Source organism: Electrophorus electricus, chromosome 4 (assembly GCF_041902795.1).
Source record: "Electrophorus electricus isolate QZ-2024a chromosome 4, ASM4190279v1, whole genome shotgun sequence".
Lineage (NCBI taxonomy): Eukaryota > Metazoa > Chordata > Actinopteri > Gymnotiformes > Gymnotidae > Electrophorus > Electrophorus electricus.
Genome location: NC_137500.1, coordinates 39,817,501 through 39,826,940, shown reverse-complemented (window position 1 = coordinate 39,826,940; position 9,440 = coordinate 39,817,501). Strand labels below are relative to the sequence as shown.

Genomic DNA, 9,440 nt, shown 5'->3' with positions numbered 1-9,440 from the left:
AGGAACATGGGTTTTCTCCCCCAGAGATGGAATTTTATGTTGCTGTGGCCTCTATTAACATCGAATTCCACTACAAAAAATATAAAATATATGTCACTAAATTAAATGTGTATTTTAAATTAACATAATAAATGCATAATACATTAAACATTTACTGAAAATTAGGGAGCGGTTTGTAAATATATTTTCCACCTGAACCGTCCTTGCTCATTCCAGGCAGTCCGCTGTGGAGGGAGTCGTGCACGCTGATCCGTGTCGCGCGCCCCAGCCTACTGTGGGTAATAGAACATCTCTGGCGTGAGACGCGTTAGAGGCACGAGCGAGGACTACCGGATGGTCCGTCTGGATTCGTTTTAAAGGCTTGCAGACGTGGATAACGTCGACATTCGGAAGACGTGTCTTAGCACGGTAGGAGACGGTCATCTATCGTGTAAATGCGCTGTTGTCCTTCTCCGGTCCATGTGTTTGCTTAACGCAGCGGTGATCGCGGCTGGTAGACTCGAGCATGCTCTAATTTACTCGGTGCAGCTCTGGAATGTACCGTATCTCTTCATTAACTAGGCAGTCAAAGTTGGGAAGGAGCAGGGTTTCGTTATTTGAACGACTTACCTTGCCTATATGGGTTCCGACACTGTGGTTACTTGTTGAGGTTTCAATTAACATTAATTCTAACATGTTGAATGTTTCGGGGTTAATTGCGGAAATGCCAAAGATGGAGTGTTTGTTGTGGAAAATATATCATAGGAAAACTGAAGCCCAACGTTGTTTCGGCTAATCCATACATGCAAGTTAACTAACCAAACACACACACACACACACACACACACACACACACACACACACACACACACACACCCCTGTAATTCTAAACCGACACAAACATGTTCAGTAAACGTTTTTCTGAGACACCTATTCAACACATGTTTTGGGAGAAGCTATACTTTTTTTACACTTGCCTGAGGAATTGCAGCTATATAAGTAAAACTGATCTGAATTCACCTGAAATTGTTAAACATGATATACCTTGACGTTTTCCTGTTAAGTTACGTCACCGTATTTAAAAGCAGTGTTTTTAATTAGCCGGCCGAAGTGTAAACGTATTCTGAACAGGAATCGTTGCAGTTCTGTGTTTCATCGGAGAAACGTCTCCTTGGTGGATGCCCTTGATAACGCATCACCTGGGGAAGTCTTCAGCACCATGGAGAGAGCTCTGCTTGTCGGAGTGTGGGATAAGGGCCGCATACCGAGGAAACGCCGCTTAACTTCACTTGATGACTTAAACCGTATTTCTTTACGTTGTGTAGATTTTAGACTTTATCTGAATGGATTAAGCATATTGATGGATAAGTATACACATTACAAAATAAATACCATTCTAAACTACCCATTAGTTTTGGCAGACCAAATGAACATGATTCTGTGTTTACAGAATAGTAGACTATTGGAGGAACAGTTCTCTAATATTAGAACATAGCACACTGACGCTGCATCCTATGTTATGTCAGATATTAACAGACACAGTTGATATTGATCAATGCTCTGGTGATCATTGTAGTTTACCATTGTCCTCCTTAATAGCTGTTGGTGAGACTGGGAGACATTAAGTGGGCACTGCCCTTAATCTGGGGCTTTGTGGAGACTCTGAAACATTCTCTTAGTCTTATTGTCTCACTGTTTTATAAATACAGCTGTGCCATAAAGGAAAAAAAAAGACTTCCTGATCTGTCTTTGTTCCAAAAAAATTAAATTATTGTAGGTAATTGCAATGGCATTTTAATATAGTTCATTGCATTTAACTGGCTCTGGTCTTTTAAAAATGTTAATTCAGCTCGGAGACTACGAGGTCTTCCCGCTGGCCTTGTCTTTTTGAAAAGCCCAGCTGTGTTTTCCATCGATCTGAAGGGTGTCCAATTAGGCTCACTTACAGCATTGCAGCTACACGTCTGCCTTCCCTGTTTTTTAACAATCTGCTTTTTCATTAACATTCTCCACTGGCCCTGTGTCCGTGGCCAACTAAAGCAAACGTGTAAATATCAGCTGGAGCAAAACAACAATGCCGTGGATGTGTAGTGCTGCATCGCCTGGTGGGCATTTTCTCTGTAGGTCTGCTGTGAACACTGCAATACAAAGGAGACGCATTGCCTTTCGCCACATGTGGAAAAAAAGTAAGGTTATGTTGATTCCGGGCTGTAACGCTGGTAAGATGATGGTATTTCCTCTGTCATGCCTTTTGGGCAGGTACACTGCCAGCTGTCCCAGCCATCTCCTCTGGTTAGTGGAAACTGGCATCATTAGTGTCAGCGGGTCATGTCGTCATCCCCGGGCATGCGCTCTTCCGTTCATCAACAACGATTGTCACAGGCGACGCCGGCGTGGCACACGGCGTTGGTCACAGCTGCTCCCGGTCCACAGAGGTCCCAGTTTTTTATTGTGTCTCAGATATGAAAGTGCCCTTTGATGTGGGGGTACTTATTGCGGCAGCATTAGTGCTACCATAAGCTCCATTTTGTGGAAGCTGTGGAGCCTTCCAGTAACGCTTGGCATCAAATCAGTTTAATTTAATTTATATGGACATCCATGGAAATGCGAGAAGGAAATGCAATTTGCTGCTTCTCAGCTGTGGCTGGTTCAGCATAAGACGAAGGGAGATAAAATCTGGCGGGGTAGAGAGTGCTGGTCTGGGTCAGAGAAGATACCAATTAAATGGCTCCTCCTCACAAACATCTATGCAATATGGAATGTAGTACAAATTATATATATATATATATATATATGTGTGTGTGTGCACGTGTGTGTGTGTGTGTGTGTGTGTGTACATGATGAAGGTATAGCTGATATTTGTTCTCCTTGGAATCTTCATATAAACATATATTCTAGATTCTTGTTGTTCAGCTTCATCTATGTATCTATGTATCTGTATCTATCATCTATATATCTGTGGTCCATCCATCTACAATCATAGCACCACAAGGTCACGCACTAAGCATAGTCGATAGAAGCAGAACTGCATCAAACCACAGAAGACCCAAGATACAGACTGTGCAGAGGAGCGTCTGAGACAATCTAGCACCTAGTAGCAGGTTGCAAGATGTAAGGAAAGCATACATTGAGAGACACAACCAAGTGGAAGGAATCGTATACAGGAACGCATGCAAGACATATGAGCTGGACACCCCCAAGTCCAAACGAGAGGAACTGCAGAGAACAACAAGGCTGTGGGATCTCCAGATCCACACAGATAAACAAGTAGTGACAAACCAGTAAGACATCATGATGGTGACACTGTGTAGAAACAGCAGTGGCAGTACATGTGGTTGACCCAAGAGATGGAAATATCCAACGGAATGAATATGAGAAGTTGGTGAATACCAGGGACAGAAAGAAGAACTGGGGAGAATGTAGAGAAGGTTAACACCAAGGTTGTACCAGTGGCTGTAGGGACACTTAGCGCTGTGAAGGAGTGGAACCAGTGGATTCCAGCAGTGACAACATGAAGTCCAGGAGAGTGCAGTGCTAGGAGCAGCAGAAATACTGCACCACACCCTCACATAATCAAGTCTGTTGTAGAAGGACAGAGTGTAAGGAAGAAGATATGAATGCCCACTGAAAGGGTGAGAAAGGAATTTATGTATATATGCTTGTATTAGCTGTATTTCCTTTTAGCTCATCTAGTCTTTTTTTTTTTTACTGTAATTACACATTTTAAGTATGGGAGTTAATTAGCAGTGGGTGGCACATAAAAGTGCTATTTAAATCCTCTTTCCCTCGATGAAAGTTTATTATGGAACAGCTCTGGCTCTGTTCAGATGCATGACTTTCCCACTCTTCCTCATACTCCGTGTCCGTTAACAAAGGTCCCTGCCCTAGTACTGGACTTTTCACTCAGAGAAACATGCTATGTGACCTCCATTATGTTTTCATTTGTCTTGAAAGGTGCTTTGGCTGATTCTCTCGCAGAGTTAAAGAGATAAACAGGAAGGTTGCAGATAAGAAGCAGGCCCTCAGTCTCTCTATCACCAGCCTGTGTCCAGAGAAGGATTATAAGACACACACACAAACCCCCACATGAACACAGCACTCACAGGGCAATGTTTCTTCTGTAGACACAAGCCATCCCACTACACATCAGCATTAGCATGTGGATGAAGACTCTCCCATTACAGTATTTGAGGTGTGGCTGTGGGAAGATTTAACAGGGGCCACACATCTGTTTCATTTCACATCAAGTCATTTCACAATGCTGTGGAAATTACGCTGTTTATCATGTGTTTTGTTGTCGTTTTCAAGTATATATGACACTTTTTTCGTTCCCAATTTGAATGCAAATGCAGTAGAGCTTTTACATTGGTACAGAAGAAAACTCATAGATAATTCATATAGATAAATAAAAGTAAACAATAAGGTACTTTGTTGATTACAGAAGACTTTGCTGTGGTGGAAGTGCAGGCATTCTCTCTATCTCTCTATCTCTTTAACCCTGTGTGATATTGGCCCTTTCTAATATCTGCAGCTACAACACTATGCAAATAGAATTCTCAAAGAAAACCTAAATCAGATGTAAAATCTGGAGAATGAGGAGTTTCAGAAGCGTTTTGCTCTAAAGCTCATGACTGAGAAACAGGAATTCGGCTGGCACCGTTGTTCCCTGCAAGTATCCAGAAGAACACTTTTTTTGTTGTGCTATTCAGTCCTCGCATGGTTGAAGGTTAAGCATGGAGTTTTGTGTTGACGCACAACCCGGGCAGCAGCGTTGTGTAAGTGCGGTGGGATTACCATAGCCCAGGCCTTGTTGTTCCCCTGGAGGGGCTGTTTGTTGTGATTAGAGGTCACTTTGAGCTGGGCTCAGTGAAAGGCCTTTGCCAGTACGGCACAAGGTGTGCAGGTCTGCTTTCAGTTCAGTGCACCTGGAACCCATTGTGTCCAAAGCCCAGTGGCAGCATGACAGTGAGCAATGGGCCCTTATAGCACAGAAAAGATTTTTTTTTCCATCTGGGAAGAAGACAAATTATTTTGGTCCCTTTCTTCCAAGGAAGCAAAAAAAAGAAAGAAAAGGCAACCGCTAATCTGTCGATGTTCGGCAGAATGAGCAAAAAGGTCCCACGTAAGTGAAAGGTTTACACAGGCCCAAAATGTGGTCAGGTTTGGGTCTTCTTAATGGTGCATAATGTACCTGTGCTCACCCCTTTTAAAGCTAATGGGTTTTACTATGTCCATGGAAGACACTCATCTGCCTAAGTGTGCGGCGAGGGCTGATCCATCCACACAGACAGGTGAGGTCTTCAGCTCTGGCATGTTGCAGTACTGTATGGAGATCTCTGACCTTGTTAGACTGAAAAGGAATGGTGAGGGGCTCCCTATGGGGCATGCTTGGACACACACCTCCCTCCTGTCTGGAGCACAGCTATAATAATCGCTGTACTCAGGTGTCCGAGGATGACATTTATCTGGAAAACAGTAGCCAGTAATGTGCCTTGTCTTCCGGTCATCTGGAATTTCAGACTGATTATGGAGAATAAGGAAAATCCTCTTTGCCTCTGGCTTTAGCCAAGACTTGTTTCTTACATTTGGTTTTGTTTTCTGTCATTTGTGCAGCCATGACCATGTCAAGGCTGATTACGTGTGTGCAGAGTGCATCTCAGGGGCAGAATCTCATCTCAGCCCTACTCGCCTAGATTGCTCGGGGAATTGATGTGGCCAAAGGGGCTGGACTAATAACTAAGAGTGAGGAAAACGTGAATCATCCGTGGCCTGAGGCATGATTCTATATTACAGGGGTTTGGGGATGAAAGGGCATTGTTCAGACCTCCAGTGATGGTGTTTGGTATAAACATTGAACTGTGCATTGGACCCTAAAAGAATATAGCAGTGTTGCAACACTTTGTGACATTAACTCAGTCCTGACAATATAAATATAACCTGTGTGAATTGCTGTAGTTCAGCTATAAATCTGCCATCAGAAGCACCCTTCAGTTCAGCCAGAAAGTAAGATACTATCTGCCATCCACTTTATAATAAAGTGCAGTACTATAGTGCTAGTAGCTCCAAATATAATGTTAGGTCAGGTCTCTGGTGGGGAGCATAACGCATGATTTGTTTTATTTGTATGTTACTTTTGTGTGTCGTCTCGAATAACAAATTAGGAGCCATTTACATCCGTATAATCTTTCTTTTTAGAAGCGTGTCATGTCACCATTCATTAGCTATAAATATGTTAATTCAATAATGCAAATGTATCTCAGTAAGAGAGGAACCCAGTCAAAATACCCCAATAAGGGGAATGGATCAGTACGCGGAGGCTGATATACACATGTACCTGCCACACATCTGACACCTTTTCAGCTGGGTATTAATAGGTTGCTTAGCAACAATGCACAAGCACTTTCTTAGATTCCTTTAATCTTAGCTGGGGTGGGATTTAGACTGCTGGGACATGTTGGTTTTTTTTGGATGGGGTGCAGAGGTGCAGGAATGTCTAGGCAGGCATCCTTTGTAATTGAAGAAGAGTGCTGAGAAGGAAGTTTAGCGATTGGGGATAGTGCCTCCCCACTCCATCCACTTCACACCATTTCTGTTGACACCCTCGCTCAGTTTTCCCCCGAGTGTGAGGGAACTCGGCACAGTCTGGTCTTCCTCTCTGCAGTGGAAGTCGGGATGAGCGCAGCATGAAAACTCCAGGTGCCATCCTAACTGCCTCTGTCATTTCACTGACATTTGGAGAAAGATTACTTAGTCTTACCAATGAACGAAACCTCATTTGTAGCCAAACTGTTCTCCAGATTTCCACAGAATGATTATTTTGGGATGAGGCATATGTATGTAACACAAATGTCCTGTCAGTGTCTTTTACGGTGTAAATGTGTGTTGTGTTTTTTAGGTGTGTGTTGTGAACCATTGGTTTTGGTACTGCTGGGTCACACTGATAGTTGTTCATCTGCTGCTTTAGTTTAACATTAGTGGCCTTGTAGAAGGGGATTGATTTTATGCTGTAATTCTGTTGTGATTCCTCTGAACTGAGTGTAGGATTTGCCTGTAGACACAGAAGATGTCCAAGTGTAGATTTCTACTGTCATTGTGGTGTTTCCCCATTAATCTTTTAGCACCCCTCCTCCACCCAAGGGTCTCAAAAGTAAGTGTAACATTATCTCATTCCCATCTCTCCCCTCAGAGCCGCTCTGAGGAAGTGTCTGAAATCTCTGCTCGGAGAGCTATAGAGTAACACACTCTGTCTTTGTCTTTTTTCTCTCTCTCTCTCTCTCTCTCTCTCTCTCTCTCTCTCTCTCTCTCTCTCACTCACACACTCACACACACACACACACACACACACACACACACACACACACACACACACTTCACATTTAGCACATACAGACCCCAGGCACCAGGCCAGTAACTGTCTGCTGTATATTATTAAAGAAAAAGCTGTTTCCATCCAATCTGAAGGTAATGCATGCATAACAGTACTGTGATATCCAAAGGAAATAATATCTCAGTTCTAATGACTTTTGCAGAAGCCGGATATTTCTTTGGTGACACTTAGCTGCACAAGGTAAAATCTATAATCCTCTTTATTGGATGGAGACACCCATGGGAATTCCAGAGGCTCTACGCCTTTCCCTTAAACAGTGCTTCGGTATATAGAATCAGTGCACGTCAGCCGCTGGAATTTCTTTGTTCTGCATTTATGAATTTAGAATCATTTATGACAGATTTATTGTACTAATGCCTAAGAAAATTATAGAGTGTCATTACGGAGTGTTATATAGTAAGACTAATGACTTTATAAGTCAAATTCTCATTTTCTTTTGCTCAGGATATATTCAGGAGGTTATCATTTTTAGAGCTGCAGTTCACCCTCCCACCACTTTAACAGAATCACCTTCTCTGTACCTGCACTCATTGGCCATTGGCACAAACAATTATCTGCCCTTTTCATTACTGTTCAGTTTCTGACCAGGGACAACTGCTGACCAGGTATTGTTTGACCATTCTTCACACAGCATTAACATAAAAATGATAAGTGCCATGGTCGAGCATGTTGATCTATTGCAGGCATTTGAGGCCCAGCTATGATAGTGAGGTTTTCACATGTCAACATCACTCCCAGCCCTGTTATGCAAAAATATATAATCGACTAAAAGGAGCTGTGTAATTTAAGATATAACATGTTGTAAGGGTAATTTAAGTTGACCTACTACGTTAAGCTCATGTTGGCAAGAGGACAATGCTGAACAGGGCTAGAAAAAGCTAGCTAAGGAGCGATGTGTGTTTAGCCTTGATTTCAAGGTGACAGTTCAGATTTAAGAGGAATTGGTTTTACCAAGTTTCAATGTCAGTCATTTTCTGATTGCAAGACAGCAACCACTGATATGTAACAAATTGTTAGCACCAAGTAGAAGAGTTAGCACCGAGTAAAACGTTCTCCACCTGCTAATGGTGCATGCAGCCAGTCCCTTGTTTCTACTGTGACGTCACGATGTCTCGAGCTGAGACAACTCTACATATCTGTCAGTGACTTCTAAAACTGGTGAATTTCTGGAGATCTTAGTGGTTGTTTGTCTTTAAAAAGAACTCTTTCAATTCAAATCTGAGCCCAGCAAACCTCCCTTCTTGTTTCCGACTGCCATCATGTTATTGATATTTGAAAGTGAATTCCTTAACAGGGTCTATTCACACTTCCTAGATAACAGCAATTCAGAAAGGAATTTCAGTGCATGAGACAATAAAGGAGTGAGATGGCACTTATTTTGAAGGTGGGTTTCCCTGCTGGAATTAGAAAACACATCTTTTGCTGCAGCCTCTGGTCACGGATTAGCACAAAAAAGACAAAAATCAATCCCAGCCCAAAATGTAGCATAGTGGACCGACGGGGCGGAGCCGCACACGTGCGGACTGCCCTTCCTAAACCGATTCAGCACACAACTAGCCGAACGTCGGTTTAAACTTGAAATAGAATCCATGCTCTCCTCACAGTGTGTAATACACACAAGTTTCACATTCTGTCTTTGTACTACAAAGACTTCTGCGAGCACCATAAAGAACCCCATCTGGGTTGTTTTTTTTTTTGTTTTTTTTTTTTTAAGTTAATGGAGGATGGAAACATTTGAATGGTTGGGTAATGCGGTAAATTCCTGAGTGCTTACCTTGTGTGGGAATGTGGTGATGAATGCCACCGCACACAGCAGGCTCCTGGCCATCCAAGATTACTCCAGTAATGACCAGTGGAAGTGGCGGCCGCTTCCCCCTAATTGCCTTGTGACGGAGTGGAGGAGAATTCCGGGATCCCTGCCACTGCCTCCCTTTTGAAGAAAAGGTTATTCAAGGTTATTTGTTTTTGCAGGATAAATAATGTTTACATAGCAATCGCTTAAAATTTCCACAAGCCTCCAAGCGTATTCCCTTTTTCCAGCTGTTTTCATTGTGCTGATATTTTGCCTGATACA

General features: G+C 42.7%; 1 protein-coding gene across 4 annotated transcripts in view; it reads left to right on the top strand.

The window, feature by feature from the left end:
• Positions 1 to 210: 210 nt before the first annotated feature.
• Positions 211 to 9,440, top strand: part of enox1 (ecto-NOX disulfide-thiol exchanger 1) — a 44,666-nt gene continuing 35,436 nt past the window's right edge. Inside the window, exon 1 of one of the 4 annotated variants that reach the window (XM_081713752.1) lies at positions 211 to 408. The gene's annotated coding sequence lies outside the window, so the exon portion shown is untranslated. The remainder of the gene's footprint in view (positions 409 to 9,440) is intronic. The other 3 variants (XM_081713751.1, XM_027009601.3, XM_027009600.3) reach the window with 3 other exon arrangements.